Below are 17129 nucleotides of genomic sequence, written 5' to 3'. Positions count from 1 at the left end.
ACATTCGATGAACTCACACTTTCTTTTATAATACCATTTGGAAAATGTCTATCTCTCCTATCAGATCTTAAGTACCTTAAGGACAAAAACTGTCTTATGTTTCTCAAACCTGAGTATAGAGCCTTTTAAATTTAAAAAGTATGTAAATAAATCTTCCTTAATAATAAGATATACAAGATGGTTCAATTTAATTTATAGTTTTATGGCAGAATGGCAAACAGCAATTATTCACTTTCTAAAGAAATTAGTAAGAGACCAACTAAATTTCTGAGTAAAAAGGAAATGACTCTTCGATTATTGGAAGTCCTTAAATTTTATTAAACTAGAACATCAATTTTTAAAATGAGCATGGTTAAACAGATAAGGGGACACAAAGGGATAAATTCTTTATAGGACATTATAATTTAACCTAAAATCAAGAAGCATCCATGACTTTCATTTTAAAGTACATTTATTTTTGTAAGTATAGTGATAGAAACTCTTAAATAAAGCTTACCGAAGCAAATCTCTACTCTTTTTTCACTTGGCAAATTCTTTTTTATCCTCTAGGATCAGTTCAAATGCAACCTCTTCTAGGAAGATTTCAAAAGCATCCTAACTGGTTGCCCTACAACATTGCTCCTCTGTTCAAAACTGCAATGCTCTTCATTTCATTCAGAATAAACACCACCTTCCTGATACATCAGCCCAAGACAGCCCTGTAGAAACTTGTCTCCTATTATCTCTGACCTTACCTGCTACTTCTCGCCTTGACCTGCTTCAGCCACCCCAACCTCCTGTTCTTCCAACACACCAGACATGCTCCAAACTTAGGTTTGCACTGGCTGTTCCCTCTTCATGCAGTCTTTCTCCACATATGGCTAATTCCCTTATCCCTTTTCAAGTCTTTTCTCAGATGTCTGCTACCTTCTGAATAAAGCCTAACCTAACCAGACCACTGAAAATAGCAATACAGCCCCTGCCATCACCCATAACTCCTGATCCCCTTTTATTCAGCTTTATATTTGCTCTTCATCAGCTTTATATTTGCTCTTCATCTATCACTTATTACCAGACATATTTAATTATTTACTATATTCATTGCTTATTTTCTGCTTCCTCCTACTATAACATAATAAACTTCACATGGGCAGGATTTTATTTTGTTATCTGATTAGCCTAAGAGCTGACAATGATGGCTAGCAATTAGTAGATGACTGACACAGGTTGGTGAATTAACAAATAAATTACATATTAATAAAAATAATTAGTTTGGTGGGTACAGTGACCCACACCTGTAATCCCAGCACTTTGGGAGGCTGAGGTGGGCAGATTACTGGAGGTCAGGAGTTCCAGGCCAGCCTGGCTAACATGGTGAAACCTCATCTCTACTAAAAATACAAAAATTAGCTGCCAAGGTGGTAGGCGCCTGTAATCCCAGCTACATGGGAGGCTGAGGCAGCAGAATAGCTTGAACCCGGGAGACAGAGGTTACTGTGAGGTGAGATCATGCCACTGCACTCCAGCCTGGGCAACAGAGCAAGACTCTGTCTCAAAACAACAAAAATAACAACAACAAATTAGGTTTAAGAATTTAAAAAAAAAAAAAAGGAAGATTTAGCTCACAGATTTAAAGGATTTGAAATATCTCTAAATAGTGCTTCATTTTAACTGCCTGCTAAATGAATTTAATTGGGAAATAAGGGGGGAACGTATTCACTTAACTTTCTGAATATAGAGCATAAATGAAATAAAAATTCCAGAAATCACTGTTATCCATTTGAATAAAGTCTGAAGTTAAAAATGAGCAAATACTGAAAAGTGTCATTTACACCAAATCATTCAGAACAGTCTTTGAAATAAAGTATAGGTGCTCAAGTCTACAAAACTAATTAGTAGAGATCAACAAAAGGCCCACAACTTCTTGAACATCAGCTGTAACTATGTGCATATTCAGCCCTTGGGTTCTCATCCATTACTTCTCTATGTGCTAGGATAACAAGTCAAATTCCCCCACAAGTCATTTCTTACTTCACACCTATTTTTCAAGAATTGATTTACTTATCCAATCATAATACTAATGCATATTCAATTTAAGAACATAAATGAGAGAAGAAAAACCCATAATTCTATTGCCTATAGCAATCAATTTTAAAATTTTGCAAAGGTTTATCTCATAAACAGCATTTTAACAGCTATGTTGTATTCCTTAATGAAATAAGAGGTTTTAAGTCTGACAGACCTGTGTTCAAATTTGTCACTATGGAGACTTTAAGCAAGTTACTCTTTCTAAATTTTAATTTCTCCAGTTACATTATTAGAGAAACATTTCCATATACCACAATATACCTGGCTTTCATATAATGCTATTCTTTGACATCCCACAATTCACAAATTTTACATAGTCAATTCTATTAATATCTTCTACTGCTTTAATATGAAGTCCTCCTACTCAGCCCAACAGAACAATAAACATCTACTTACTTTTCTTCTACTTTTTTGTGGTTTAGATTTCTCACTTAACTCTTTAATCCACCTACAATTATAATACTCATTATGAGGTCTCTAAAGATGTTTTTCTTCCTCAATTAATTGATCATTTGTTCCAGTCTTTCCATTTACTAAATAATTCTTTTCTATTAAATTCTGATTACATTATCATATATACGGTTATATATATATATTACACGGTTATATATATATAATATATATAATATATACCGTATATATATATATCTTTTTTTCTGTGCTGGGCCACTGACATAACTGACAGTCTATTTATATGCCAATACCAAAATTTTAATATTACATTCAATTATGTTTTAATATTTATTTGTGTATTCCTCTCATAAGTCCACTTAAAAATGTTGTATAATGATTATTTGTTAATTTTGAAATTAAACAGAAAGTTAAAAAATTTTTGTTGGAAATGTAAATTTAACTTTACTACCAAACTGATACCTTTCTATCTAAAACATGGTGCTTTCTTCCTGTTGTTGGGCCCAAGTTTTCAATGCAGATGATTTTTTAAAAAGATAAACATAATGAAGTTACCTCATTTTCTCTCACTGTATCATTTGAACCAAGTTCATAAAGAAAGAAAAAGGTAGCTGCCATAAAAGAGTATCTGCAATAACCTAATAACTACATTTTTGAGGGCACTAGAAAAATACACGATAAAAAAAAAAAAATCCCTGCAAGTAAGTACTATAGCAAAAATACCATTAGCTCCCTACAAAATGTTTAGGCTTTTTTCTCCTTTTGCAAAGATCTTTGTAAAATGAACACATACACATGATAAAGCTGCAATAAATTACCCAAGATCAAAATTAACCATGGTTAAAAAAGATGACTTGGAAAAAAATGAAAATGACTATGAATTAACAAAATACAAAGGTTAGTGTTTTTTGTTATTATTGTTTTCTAACTGTTAATAACAATATAACATGCTATATAATACCTACTCCAGTGCAGGAAAGCTGTTCCCTCCTAATCAGAAATGGAGGACCACAAAAACAGTGCTTACAACTTCTGCCAACTCATGAAAGCAGAGCCCTGCTGGCAGCCCAATGAAATGCAAGGAAAAGCATGTAGCTGTAGATTCTAAAACCTGGAGAACCAATTTTTGTACAGTAGAAGAATTAAGTGACGAGGCACAAGAATATGTAACTTGGAAGGTATCTTAGTAAAATTTGGGCCTTTTCTGAGGCAGAATCGGGGGGTACTCAGACAAGAAGCATCAGTATTTTAAGAGAAGGTTTTCATTAATTTTACTTAATTCATTTTTTTATCCTCTGTTGACTAGTTTTACTTTTTTTTTTTTTTGAGACAGAGTCTGACTCTGTCACATAGGCTGGAGTACACCAGCGCAATCTCTGCAGCCTCCACCTCCTGGGTTCAAGCAATTCTCATGCCTCAGCCTCCTGAGTAGCTGGGTGCACAGGTGTGCACCACTATGCCTAGTATTTTTCCTATTTTTAGTAGAGACAGGGTTTTGCCATGTTGGTCAGGCTGGTCTCGACCTCCCAGCCTCAAGTGATCTGCCCGCCTTAACCTCCCAAAGTGTTGGCATTACAGGCATAAGCCACCATGGCTGGTCTTGACTAGTTTTATACTGTGATTCTAATTAAAGAAGACACTTGGAAGGAAAGCTCCCCGGTTTTCTGTAAATAAAATGCAAAAGTAATTAAAATTTCTAATTAACATCTACAGAAATGATTCCTAAATTAATAAAAGGGAGTAAATTCTAAATAATCAGTACCAGGTTTCATTTTAATCTCCACAACCTGTATTAATAAAGGCTTTGGCTTTCTACATATACAATTAATAACTATCACTGTAAAACAAGAGTTTGGAACTCTGACACTAAACTTGAGTGAACTATAAAAATGTTGATAAAAACTTAAGAGTACATGAAAACAAATTCCAAACTGATTTACCCCCATACATGCCATCTCCAATTTTAGATGATAATTAGATTTTCCAAGAAAATAATGCTATATTCATGACTAGACATCAGAGAGCAATGTCTATAAAAGTGACCTTCCAAGTTCATCAGTCCATTAAAAGTCCAAATAGTTGTTTATATATGGTGTTGGTGATTTCAGAATTTCTATCAGATAAATGTATCGTGTGGCATAAAGTAATAAGGCATAAAATTACTTGAAATGTTATTCATTTTAGAGATCCACGAAAATGTTCTAATGAAAAGGAAATATGAGTGAGGGTCACAAAAAAAAATTGCTAATCATAACTTTCTAACAGAAGTTATGCTAAAGCCAGGCATCAAACACTTGAGAAAATGGCTACAAAGGAAGAGGAAAGCAACAAAGGTTTAGAGTTATGAGAGGTTTTTACTAGGACTTCAAGAATCTGATGATAAAAAAAAGTCTTATCTGCTGCAATTAATAATGTGGGTATAAATGTCACAATACAGTACACAACAAGGAGAGGAAAAACGCTACAGAACACTCTTATGTAGCAAGTTTAGAGAATAACAGCTAGTATTTACTGAGTGTTTTACTACATACCAGGCACTATTCAAAGTATTTTACATATATTCTCATTTAATCCTCACCAATCCTTTGAAGGGGGTACTTCCATTATCCCCAATAAGCAGATATTCCTTACCAATAAGGAAACCAAAGGATAAAATGTAATTTACTAGAGGTGGAGCCCAGGTTTAAACTCAGGCAGTCTGGTGCCAAAGACTATACCCTTACCTATTACATGCTGCCTATGTAGAGCAATATTAGAAAAGAAAGACTGAAAGAAAACATGCCAAAGTATGTATAGCAGATAAGGAGTGAGACTGATTAATTTTTGAGCTGTTCTGTTTTCTAAACTTTCTCCATTGAGCATACGTTCATTCTAATTTTTTATAACTCAATCTACCTCAAGGAATTCAAAAAAGCAATATGAAAACTCTAAAATATCTAAAGAGATTAGCTTAAATTCAAAGACTGACAAAAATAAACCTAGAGATAAAGATGCAAGGAATTTAAATTTATTTAATCATAAAAAAGAAACACTAATGCCTAAGCATATTACAGTATATGAATGCATATTATGCTACAGAGAATGACAATTGCGTATTTGAAAATGGACTGAAAAAACGGTATGCTATAAAGGAAGAATTCACATCAGTTTTGATTTGCAAGTTGTAAGATAATATTACAAAGCAGGCCATCAATTTTGTTTGTAAGTTTTGTTTGTGTAATCTTTTCCATTGAATTTTTAAACTAAAAGAGAAACATGTCAAAGATAGTTTAGGTTCCATTTTATTTAGGAGGGAATCGTATAAGGAAGAATGTTTAATTCACTATAGAGCCACAACGTAAAGACCCATTACTAACACAGGTATCAAGGAAGTAATGACAACCAAATACTCATAAATCGAGGGCCAGAGATAATTCTGGGAAATTATTCAATACACGTTAGTTTACTTCTACAGTACCATCTGGTCTCTACATCACACTGTACCAGCAAGTAGCAACCAACCAACATCAAAACAGGACAAATAAATTATCATAATGGTAACTATAATGAATGACAGTCCCAATTTCAGTTAAAGTACAAAGAACCAGGCTGCAACATAAAAAGGTAATTCTGTAGTCACTTTTTTGTCTACAAAAAAAGGAGGGCAGGTAACTGGGAATAGAAGAGTAAGGGGAAATAGTCACCTGAGCAACATAGCACCCACGAGAGCTTCTCTCTTTGCTTTAATACTATAACTAAAATAATCAGTATGCACAGCAGCTACTTTCCAGATCTCTAGATATTCAATTTTGGTGTTTAGCTGCACCTCCTGTTTGAAACATATTTTGTTTTTAATATTTAGCAGATACCATAAAGATGAATAATGTCTGAAAAGGAAAACCCAAATACTAAACTAAAATAAAATACAGAAAATGAAAAGATGATTCCAAGAGTTAAACAAAAAATTTCATGAACCAAGGACATAAAGAGCACTAATAAAAAGGGTAGATATGATAATTATTAGGAATAGTATTTAATCTTTCTCCTATTTTATTTCCTGGAAACCAGTCTGATGCTACTTCAAGTAGAAAACACACAATGACCTAATGTTTTCAGTTTTAAATATTTTTAAATGTTTATAGTTATTTTAATAACAATTTTTCTTTTAAATAAACATTTTTTAAGTTAGGTGGGTCCTAATGTCAAACATTTTAATCACTCAATTTTGAGTCAACAAACATTTATAGAGCACCTATATGGGCCAAATATGGGCTAGAGGATATAAGAGGGAAAAAGAGAAGACATGGTACTTACCCTCATGGAGATTGCAGTCTAGCAAGGAAGAAAGACATGAAACAAGGACTTACAACAATGTTAAGTGTTATCAAATAGAAGATATAGGGGAATCTTGAAATCTATAGCAAAGGGTTCTAATCACATTGCGGGTGGGGAGTGGATATCTGGGAGTCTGGGAAAACTTCTCTGAAAAACTGACATTTAAATTAAGACCTGAAAAATGAACAGCCACAGAATGCTGATGGGAGCGGAGCATATTCCAGGTTGAGGAAACAGCATGTGCAATAGTCTGAGGCTGGAAAAAGCATAGCATTCAAGCAACATAAAGAAGTCAGGATTGACTTGCACACAGAGCACAGAAAGGGCAGGTGTCAAGAGAAGAGACGAGAAGGTAGGGGGGCGGACTATATAGAACGCTTTCTAAGCTATGTTAGGTATTTTGGACTAAATTCCAGCAATTATGAGTTGAAGTTTTAAGAGAGAAAAGAGTGCAGTAACATACATAGTAAGATTTATTTTGGGATAATTCATTGCAGTCTTCTCTTAACCGCAATGAGAATGAATTGGAAAGGATATAACTAAAAGCAAAAGCTAACTTTGCAAAAGAAATCAAAGGGCTCTGAAAACAAAATTTCATTTTAGAAAAAAATTAACCAGCTTGACACCAAAATTATCAACACTTTCTCAAAGAATTAAATACCTGATCTCATAAGTATCTATCTGACACTACATAAAAATTGAACGAACACACCACGTTTCATTGGGTCTAGAGTTCAAATACTGAGGCAAAATTCAAACAACTGCTATTCCCAAATCAACAAATGGACAGAGCTGACACATTAACACATAATTTCAGAGAAGGCAAAAAGGTGCTATATAAATGTGACATAAAGTTAAAAGCATAAGATCTGAGGTACATGCATACATACACACACAAAAACAGAGATATGATGTCATTGGTTACTGCTTTCCTAAGCTTCAGTTTCCTCATTAATAAAGTAGGATCAGCTGAGTATGGTGGCTCACACCTGTAATCTCAGTACTTTGAGAGACCGAGGTAGGTGGATTACTTGAGGTCAGGAGTTCGAGACCAGCCTAGCCAACATGGTGAAACACCGTCTCTATTAAAAATACAAAAATTAGCCGGGTGTGCTGGCGCATGCCTGCAGTCCCAGCTACTTGAGAGGTTGAGGCAGGAGAATGGCTTGAACCTGGGAGGAGGAGGATGGAGTGAGCCGAGATTGCGCCACTGCACTTCAGCTTAGGTGACAGAGCAAGACTCAATCTCCAAAAAAATTAAATTAAATTAAATTAAAAATGTAGGGTTATCTTAAAGAGTTGCTATACAAAGCAGATGAGACAAAATGTTTTGCAAACTCAAAGGTATTTTATACTAACATCGATATGGACTGTCCCTAAATAATCAAATCTTCATGTGTCATAAAAGTTAATTTAACTCAACAGTTTTTGTTTACTTTTTAAAAGACTTTTGTTGGAGACCAATTTTCCCCCTGAGGCTTCTTTATGGAGCTGAACAAATTATTCCTTTGTTTATAAAAATATCTATTCAGCCCAATCTGATCATGGACTTCCCAGGTCCAAAAGATGTCTGGGAAAACACTGAAATATGTAACTTCAAAGGATCCCTGAAGAAATTCAAAATAGTCATGACCTTATGAGAAAATAATATCATAATTTGCTTCACGTACACAGATATGAATATTTAACAAAATCAAACCCAATAATCACTCTGGAAAAATAGGTGATACAAACTAAAAGGGAAAATGGCTAGTGATTCCTAATTACTACTGGAATTGCTTGCCAGATGTTTTATACAAAGTGGAGGGGATATCCCTCATCACATCTATAACCTAAAACCAAATGTTATCCTATTAGTTACAGAAGAAATTAAAACACAGCTAGCTACAAAAGCAACAATTTAAACTCACCTAAGGGAGTTTCATTTCTTCAAAGTTCCGCCCCCTTTTTTTGTCAACCATTAATTTGAAAAGAAATTTAAGCAGAAGAAAAAAAATAAATATATATTTTATACATCTGATACTTTGGCATAATGAACGAACATTATTTCCCTAAAAAAAAAAAGCCAATACACCTTGACAGTCTCTCACAGCTAACCTGTTTTTAAGAGGCAAAAAAAGGGAGGAAATAGAAAAGCAAGGGAGGGGGCTAGGGAGAAAATAGTTAATAAAACAACAAAAACTGTGTCAAATAGAAATATGAAGATCATTCAGGGAAAACACTAAAAAACAAAGACCAAGACAAAAAAGAATATAACTGAGTCAACAATCATTAAACCAAAAAAAAAAGTATAAAACCTTTATAAGACTAAAATTATGACTAGAAAAACATAAGAAAATGAGCTCTAAAAGTAAAAATGGTTACTGAGAAACAATAGGTTAAAATAAACATATTTAAATAAGTGATGACTAGATACCTAACTAGGAATAAAGTATGGATTGAGTAAGAAAATGGAAAGAAAAAACACTGAATAACTGAATACAACATATTAGAAAAAGATAAATGAACAGGAAAAAAACCCCACATATTATATCCTATAATTTGCTGAATTACATGTAACTGTTAACTTATATATTAAAATTATGTAATCTCACATATTTGTAATATAAAAATCATTGTAATAATTATGTAAGAAATAGGAGGAAAAATATAAACTTAAGAGTCTAAGAAAAAAAAAACCTTGATTGAATAAATTTAAGAAATTACCAGCTACAGAGTAATTCAAACACAATATTGGAAATATGGCAAAATACAGCACAAAGTGAGAAAGAAGAGTCTTCTCTACAAAGATTTGCATCTAGCTTTAAGTGACTGTTTGCTATCTTTATTCAAACTAGTTTTCTCAGAGAATCACAAATTGTAAATGTAGACAAGATTTAAGACTTTTTTTTTTTTTTTAAATGCAAGGCTTCTTAGCATTAATTGGATGTCTGGGTAGTAAAGCTATTTTTCAAGGCAAAGTTTTTTCCTTACACTCAAATATGTCTAAGAATCAGGATTCTCAAAACTCCTTATCCTCACCCAAAACTGCAGAACTTAATAGCAACCCTCCACAAACAAGTAAAATAAAATAATGGAAATACCTAGGCAAAACACCAAAAAAAGATGACAAATGAAAGACCTAGAGGTAAGAAGTTTACTTTGCTAACATGTCAAATGTAAGAAAAATGCAAACAAAGCAATCAGCAAAAACTGCTTTAATTTAATGTATTAAAATCTTTTTCACAAGATAAACATGTATTAAAACAATTTCTAAATTTAACCTTAAAAATCCCTTTAATGTATTTAGGTCTCTTCTTTCCTATCTCCCCTTACCCATGCACATTTATTACTGAAGTATAAGCAAATATAGAATAAACTGTATCTGAAAACAGGCACAATGTGGGTATGGAGGTAAGAGAAAGGACAATACCAAAGATTCACTAATACCTTCGGAAGTAAATGCTGCTATGCCAAGTACACACTCACATCTCTCTACCACAATAAAAGAATCACAAGCTAGTAATAATAACAGATCAGTGGGATCTTTGGTCTTTGCTTTTGAAAACAGTATTAAAGGAGGTTCTAGAGCACTGGAAGGCAGCGGACCACTTTGGGTCTCTTGCTGAGACTGAGTTCTAGTTCAATTTTCACAACTTACATCAAAGACTAAAAGGTTCAAAGTAGTTGGGAATTATAAGCACATAATAAAATAAAACAGGATAAGAAAACACTGAGGCAAGTTCAAGTGGGTTCTCAAATTGTACAGGTATGTATTTTACATTCCAAGTGTAATGAACTGATAACCCAGTCTACTCATAAACCTTAATTCTTAAAAATCAGTTTCTGGTTTGGTGATTTTATCTTCTCTTACCATTCTTGGATCAAGTTTCTCTTCTTCTTTCTACCAACCTTCATTCCATTTTTGTAATGCCTTACCCACCTTTGAACTTTACTTGTCACATCCCAGTGTATCAATTTCATCAACTACCTACTACTTTTCATTTAATATTTACTAATGCTGAAGAGTTGGGTCTCTAAAGAGCGATAAAACATAATGCCTGTCCTCCAGGACCTAAAGTATATTAGAGGAAACAAAGGTAAATAGCCATAATCATGTGATAAAATCAATAGTAGAAATAAGTAAAATCACTTAATTCTGCCCAGTTTAACATCTGAGTTTTAAAGAATAAACAGATACTTGCAGAATGTACAGAAAACAGAGGGGCATTCCAGAGAGAAATAAAACATGTGAGGAGACAAAAGAATGAAAACCAACATAGCTGATTCTAAGAACTGCCAAAGAGTTGTACTAAGCTAGAGCACAAAGTGCAGGTGAGGACACGGCAGGAAAAGTGTGAAAAGGTAAGTCTTGTGTGATAGTGTCACATTAAAATGGTTGACACTATCATTCAGTCACTCTCAATGGGGGAAAGGAGAAGGCATGACATGATGATATGTGCATTTCAAAAAGTTTAGAGCAGTGATAATTTTGCCCAGGAGATATCTGGCAATGTCCGGAGACTTGTTAAATTGTGACAAGGGGGTAGTGGGGATGCTACTGGCAATTAGCAAGCAGAGGCCAGGGATGCTAATAAACATCTAACAATGCATAGGGAAGCTGCCTACACCCAGGAATTATCCGGCCCAAAATGTCTCAACAGTGCCAAGGTTAAGAAACCCTCGTTAGAACCTGACTCCTGGGATACAGGAATAGACTAGGGGCAGGGGCTTAAGCAGCGCTTAAGTTCTGAGATAGCAGAGGCCTTGTTCTTGCTTATCTGCAACTCCAGACCCTAGCCCAGTGCCAGCTATAATCAGGGATATACAATATTTACTTAGCGAGTGAATGAATAATGTAGGACTCCAGGCAAGAAGTACCAAGGCCTGAAACGTGGCTGTGGCAATGATAATGGAGAACAGGTTCAAGAAAGTAGAATAAACAGGTATTATTTATTAAATAGACATAAGAAATGAACAGTAAATCTAAAATAAAATTATCTCCAAGCTTCTGGCTTGGAATAACAAGGTTCAGAGAGCGTCAAAAATTACATTTTAGGTATTTTTAAGTTTGAGATGAATGTGAGATATTCAAGAGGTCCAATAGTTTCCACACAGTTTGAAATATCTAAGAAAATCCAATTTTGCCCCCAGCTTAACCTAAAATTATCCTCTGAACTACAGTAAGAAGTCCAATAAAAAATTAACAAACCCTATGTTCAGTATGGTATCCTGGACTAGATCCTGGAATAAGAAAATGTAATTAGTATGAAAACTTAGTGAGATATGAATAAGGTCTGCTGTATAGTTAACAGGAGGGCACCGTTGGTTTAGTAGTTCTGAGGAACAGACCAGGTAATGCAAAAGTATAACATTTGGGGACACTGCATGACGGGTATACAGGAGCTCTTTAAACCATCTGTGTAACTTCTCAGTAAATAATTTCTTACTCCAAAATTAAAAGTTTATTTAAAGAAAAACAACTACTACCCCAAATGTGTCAAAATTTCAATATTTGGGATCTATATTAAACGTTTAAATCTATATACGTATCTTAAGAAAAGCTAAAATGTCAAGAATTTTTTTCTTACCTCCACTGATACTTGGTAATACCACACCAACCAAGGAAAGAGCAAAGAAAACTTTTAAAGGTAGCCAGACAGAAAATGGCAAAGACTCAACAAAAGAAGAAATAAGTCAGTACTACAAACATTCGTATGTGTTTTTTTAAATCTTCTGAACCATACTGTAACAGCTTGGAATAATATATTGTACCACTATGCAGGCAACTATTTTGGCAAGAAGACTGATGAATTATTTCTTCCCATCACCATCCTGTTCATAACTTTATAGCGACAATAAAACAAAATATATACCATGGTGAACTCTAGCAAAACACAGTCACTAAACTATGACTAAGCAAGTTGAACCATTTTGATCAGTCTAGCTTCTCTGTAGTGCTTTCAAAACATATATGTAAATACACTTTTTTAAAGTACGCAAAATGGGCAATTCATTACAGGTGTTTCTTAACATAAAGCAAAGATTTTCCTGAAAATCACACCAGGAGAGAAAAAAATTTATCTTAAACCCTAAAAATAAAATAGTCTTTCAGAAAGGTACATATCAATTACCTGCTTGGCAATTAATTCTGTTACCTAAATGAATCAATTACATTTCTATGCTTGGATGCAAAACCCAAGGTATTTTTGCCATACGTATATATAGGGTTCTGTACCATCTGTTGTTTCCGGCATCCACTACGCATCTCAGAATGTATCTCCTGTGAATAATGAAAGACAAATGTTCCTCTCTCCCTGTCAGCAGTATTTACTAATCTGACCATCAATAATGTGACCTAAAATATTTTATTTGACTTTTATAAATATTTGGTACCCTTTTCCAAAAAATGACTAACACCAATTTTCTTGAGTAGTTAAGCATTATTATTAATAAATTTAGTTTACTGGGAATAAAGCATAGCATAATGGAGTCAAACAGTCTGGGTTGAATCCTGGCTTCACTTCTCACTGCATGTGTGAACTTGGTCAAGTTACCAAAATCTTTCCATGCTTCAGTCTCCTCTGTAAAATAAGCATAATAGTTCCTACCTATAGAACATTTAAGGTTGTAAAAGAGTAAATAAATAGAAAACTCTTAGAACAGTGCCTGGCATATAGGAATTACACACAGAGCAAATGTTATTTACCATTAATCATTCTTACACTTTCATTACCTACCACAGATCTGATAATGTATTGAAAGAACAAGCATAACATGTTCTCCTTATTATATGGATCTATAGTTTTTCAAAGACAGAATAAACTTTTCCTAAATGGGAAAACTCCTATAATATTTTATTTTTCCCTTCTTTCAGGAAACCTATTATACCACCTTAGAATAATTTTCTAAGTACAAATATACCCTCGTCTCTCAAAATCTTTTGTTAATGTTTGTTCATTACAGCAAGATTACATATTAAAATTATTTAAACAAGACAATCTTTTGTTTTTAAAAAAAAATACATGATTACCCACCATGCAGATATCACATAGGTTATCTCCGAAAAGTAAGTTAGAGGAAGCAATCCAGAATACATCAGAGAGTCAAAAACATGTAAAACATAGAAGAAAGGATAACAAAGTAGATAAAGTGTTTAAGTCTCATAGGAAAGGAGAGAGAATGGAACAGAGAGGTAATGGTAAAAGATAATGATTGATAATTTTTCAATGTCAATAAAAGACATTTCCAGAACCTAAACAAGACAAATTTTTAAAAAGTTAACGTCAAGACATATCATACTCAAACTACAGAAAATCAGAAAGAGAAAAAATCTTAAAAGCAATTAGAGAAAAAGGAATTGCCTTCAAAGCAGCAAGTTAGATAGTAGATTTAAACCCAAGTACATCCATGACTGTATGTAAATAACTAAATGTTCTAGATAAAACACAAAGATTGTCATATTGTATTTTTAAAAGCCCCTTTTATATTTTCAAAAGAAATCAAAGGAAACAAAGTTGCAAGTAAAATGATAGAAAAAGAGACACACATATATATATGAAAAATCAAAGTCATATAAAACTTACTATCTGTATAAGAATTATCCAGAAAAGAAAGAATGAAGTAAGATTTGAGCAGGTGGAAGAAAAAAGAATAACATTCCTTGCTAGGTAGGAACATGAGAGTGGAAAAGAAGCTATGATTGAACTTTGAAGGTCTCTGAAAATTAGGAGTACACTTAGAGAAAGTACAACACTATTAAAATATCTTGACCTCTTTATACTATCTTGAGCAGAAGAGTGACACAACAAAGGTAGACCTGAATAAGGTTACTATTACAGTGTTACACACTATACTGGAAGGGAGAGAGAGAGAGATGACACCCCAGGCAAGATTAGTTTGGATGACGCTGTATTAATCCAGATAAGGCAAGGGCCTGGTAGTAGCAGATGGGAAAGGGATGAACCTAGGAGGCATCTCAAGAAGACATATTTACATCAGTACTCCCTCTTTGAAACTGTAGCCAAAAAAAAGTACTGTGCTTTTAAAAAGATAACTATTTTTGTCTCCTACCATTATAACTAATCTGAATTATATATTGATTCTAACTCGACCTAATAACATATACCTTAATATGGAACTTTTGTAAAAATAAAATACCAATGAGCTAACTGGCCTACATAAGGTGCAATGTGCACAATCCCTAATTACACATGACTTTTTCACTATTAAAACTACTAATAAGAAAAAAAATCTATTTTTTTCCTTTTTGAATGCAGATGTACATAATATGAAGTTCTCTAATACCACAGTAACCCAAAAACTTTTTTATTTTCAAAAGCTCTTTACCAAGATGCTATTTACTAGCAGTGAACTCAAACAACTCACCAATGCTGGGTGGGCTACCATAATTAACTGGTGACTCAGGTGGTCTTCCACAGTGCAACGCAGCCAGAGCAGATCCTTTCCATACAACATGCTTGCAGCCTATTAAACACACGTATTTTTATGCATACAAAGAACACAAAAACAAAAGTGAGATAAAGAATGTCTGAATCCTATGAGAAAATTTTCATACTTTTATTTGTGCGTAGTAAAGACTGTCTTCCAGCTCCTAATAAAGTTTGTACTCCAGGAACACTTTGAGGAATTTCTTGTTCAAGAAGAGGTCCTAGTCGATGACATATTTGCAGCAAGTGATCAGGTGCTAAGTGTCTGTAATACTTCACCTATTATGTAAAAGACAAATATAGTATGTTTCAGTTTATCATTTTAATTTTCAAAATCTTTGAGCAACAATAAAAAAAATTCATCCAAGTATAAAATGTTTTGCATATTTGATGTAAAGCAAATCTCCAGAATAATTAAGAATTAAAAACAACTGATAGTTGGTTATTAAAAAATGTAAGAACACTTAACATCTATGCTGAATTTCATAATTTACTAAAAATCTTACAGAGAGAAAGACAAAATTCCAACTGCTGCTTTAAATACCTTTCAACCATAAAATAAAGCTACCCACTATAAAAAGTGTGAGCACTTTCGGAACAACTTCAAAATACTACTTAATTTATACCGGCATTTGAAACCATGATATGAAGTGCTAATATTTTTATTAGTCTTTCAGTAAATAAACAATATTCACAATCTAAATAAAATTATATTGGAAAAAATATTATTGTATTACTTTATAATTAGCTATCAAGTTATTAAAAAAAGGCCACAGTAGTATCTAGTTCAGCTGTTCTCAAAGTATGTTTTGGGCACCCCTGGAGGTACCTCAGATAAAACTTATGAATAATACTACATTAGTTGTTTTTCACTTTTTCTCATGAATGCATGGTGGAGGTTTCCACAGGACACATAACATGTGATGTCTTAACAGACTGAATGCAGAAGCAGATAGGAAAATGTCTCTTCTATCAAGCCAGATATTAAAGATTCACAGAAATGTAAAACAATGCCATGCTCCTCACAGATTTGTTTTGTTTGGGAATAATTACTATAAAAATGTTACTTATATTAACATGAAATTAGTTTATTAGTATTATTTAATAGGTCTCTAACATGTTATATGCTAAGTTTCTAATGTGGTAAACACCAATAGATTATAACCTACACAAATAAAGGAACTTCAATACACTTTAGTAAGCATAAAGGGGTCCTAAGACCAAGAAATTTGAAAACTGTTCCTCAAGTTTACCAAGTAATGGCAACTTTAACATGAATTCCTTTACATAAGACTGATGTGGGGGGAGGTGAGATTTAAATCATTTCATTCCATCTTGCAATATCTGCTATACTCTAACTGCAGAAATCCATGAACGATATGTTTTTAAAGGTAGCTAATACTCATCCATCTAAACTGAAGCCAATAGGAGAAACCTACCTTGCTCTTTATCAAAATACACTCCTCCTTTCACAAAGAGAACGTGGAGCCATACTGCCACACTTTGGTAAGATTATTTAAAACACCAGAGTTTGGCATACAGTAGGTGATAAGTCAGTAAAATGAGTATTTTTGTAAAAAGGAGTTCTAATAGAGTATGTGTCATATGAATTATACATACTACCTCCTTGTTTTACAGTCAAAAAGCACACTGACATTGAAGTCTCTGAGAAATCCTAAGATAATTTCCCAAACTCATTTAGCTACAGAATCCCTTTTTTCCCTAATAATATCTATCATATTCATCCAGAACATTGTTTAGGAAACACTAGTATGATTAGCTAAATAAAAAAGCATTTAGAAGGAAACTTACCAAAATGAGTTTTTAAAATCATATTTATACTTTTCTTTAATCGTCCCCAAAATAATTTATTTAAAAATAAAATTTAGAAGTCTAGAATACTTGTAA

At 33.3% G+C, this 17129-nt stretch overlaps 1 protein-coding gene across 1 annotated transcript in view; it reads right to left on the bottom strand.

Annotated features, from left to right (window-relative positions):
• The window catches only part of PHIP (pleckstrin homology domain interacting protein), a 114348-nt gene extending 98848 nt beyond the window's left edge, over positions 1–15500 (bottom strand). Inside the window, exons 1-2 of the mRNA XM_011976895.1 lie at positions 15350–15500; positions 15160–15258 (exon numbers count right to left, since the gene is read on the bottom strand). The gene's annotated coding sequence lies outside the window, so the exon portion shown is untranslated. The remainder of the gene's footprint in view (positions 1–15159; positions 15259–15349) is intronic.
• Between the last annotated feature and the right edge of the window lie 1629 nt (positions 15501–17129).

The sequence above is a fragment of the Mandrillus leucophaeus genome, unplaced genomic scaffold (genome assembly GCF_000951045.1).
Source record: "Mandrillus leucophaeus isolate KB7577 unplaced genomic scaffold, Mleu.le_1.0 Scaffold1702, whole genome shotgun sequence".
In the NCBI taxonomy this organism is placed as follows: Eukaryota; Metazoa; Chordata; class Mammalia; order Primates; family Cercopithecidae; genus Mandrillus; species Mandrillus leucophaeus.
The sequence above is the reverse complement of the archived record's forward strand: the minus strand, read 5'-3'. Positions and strand labels throughout refer to the sequence as shown.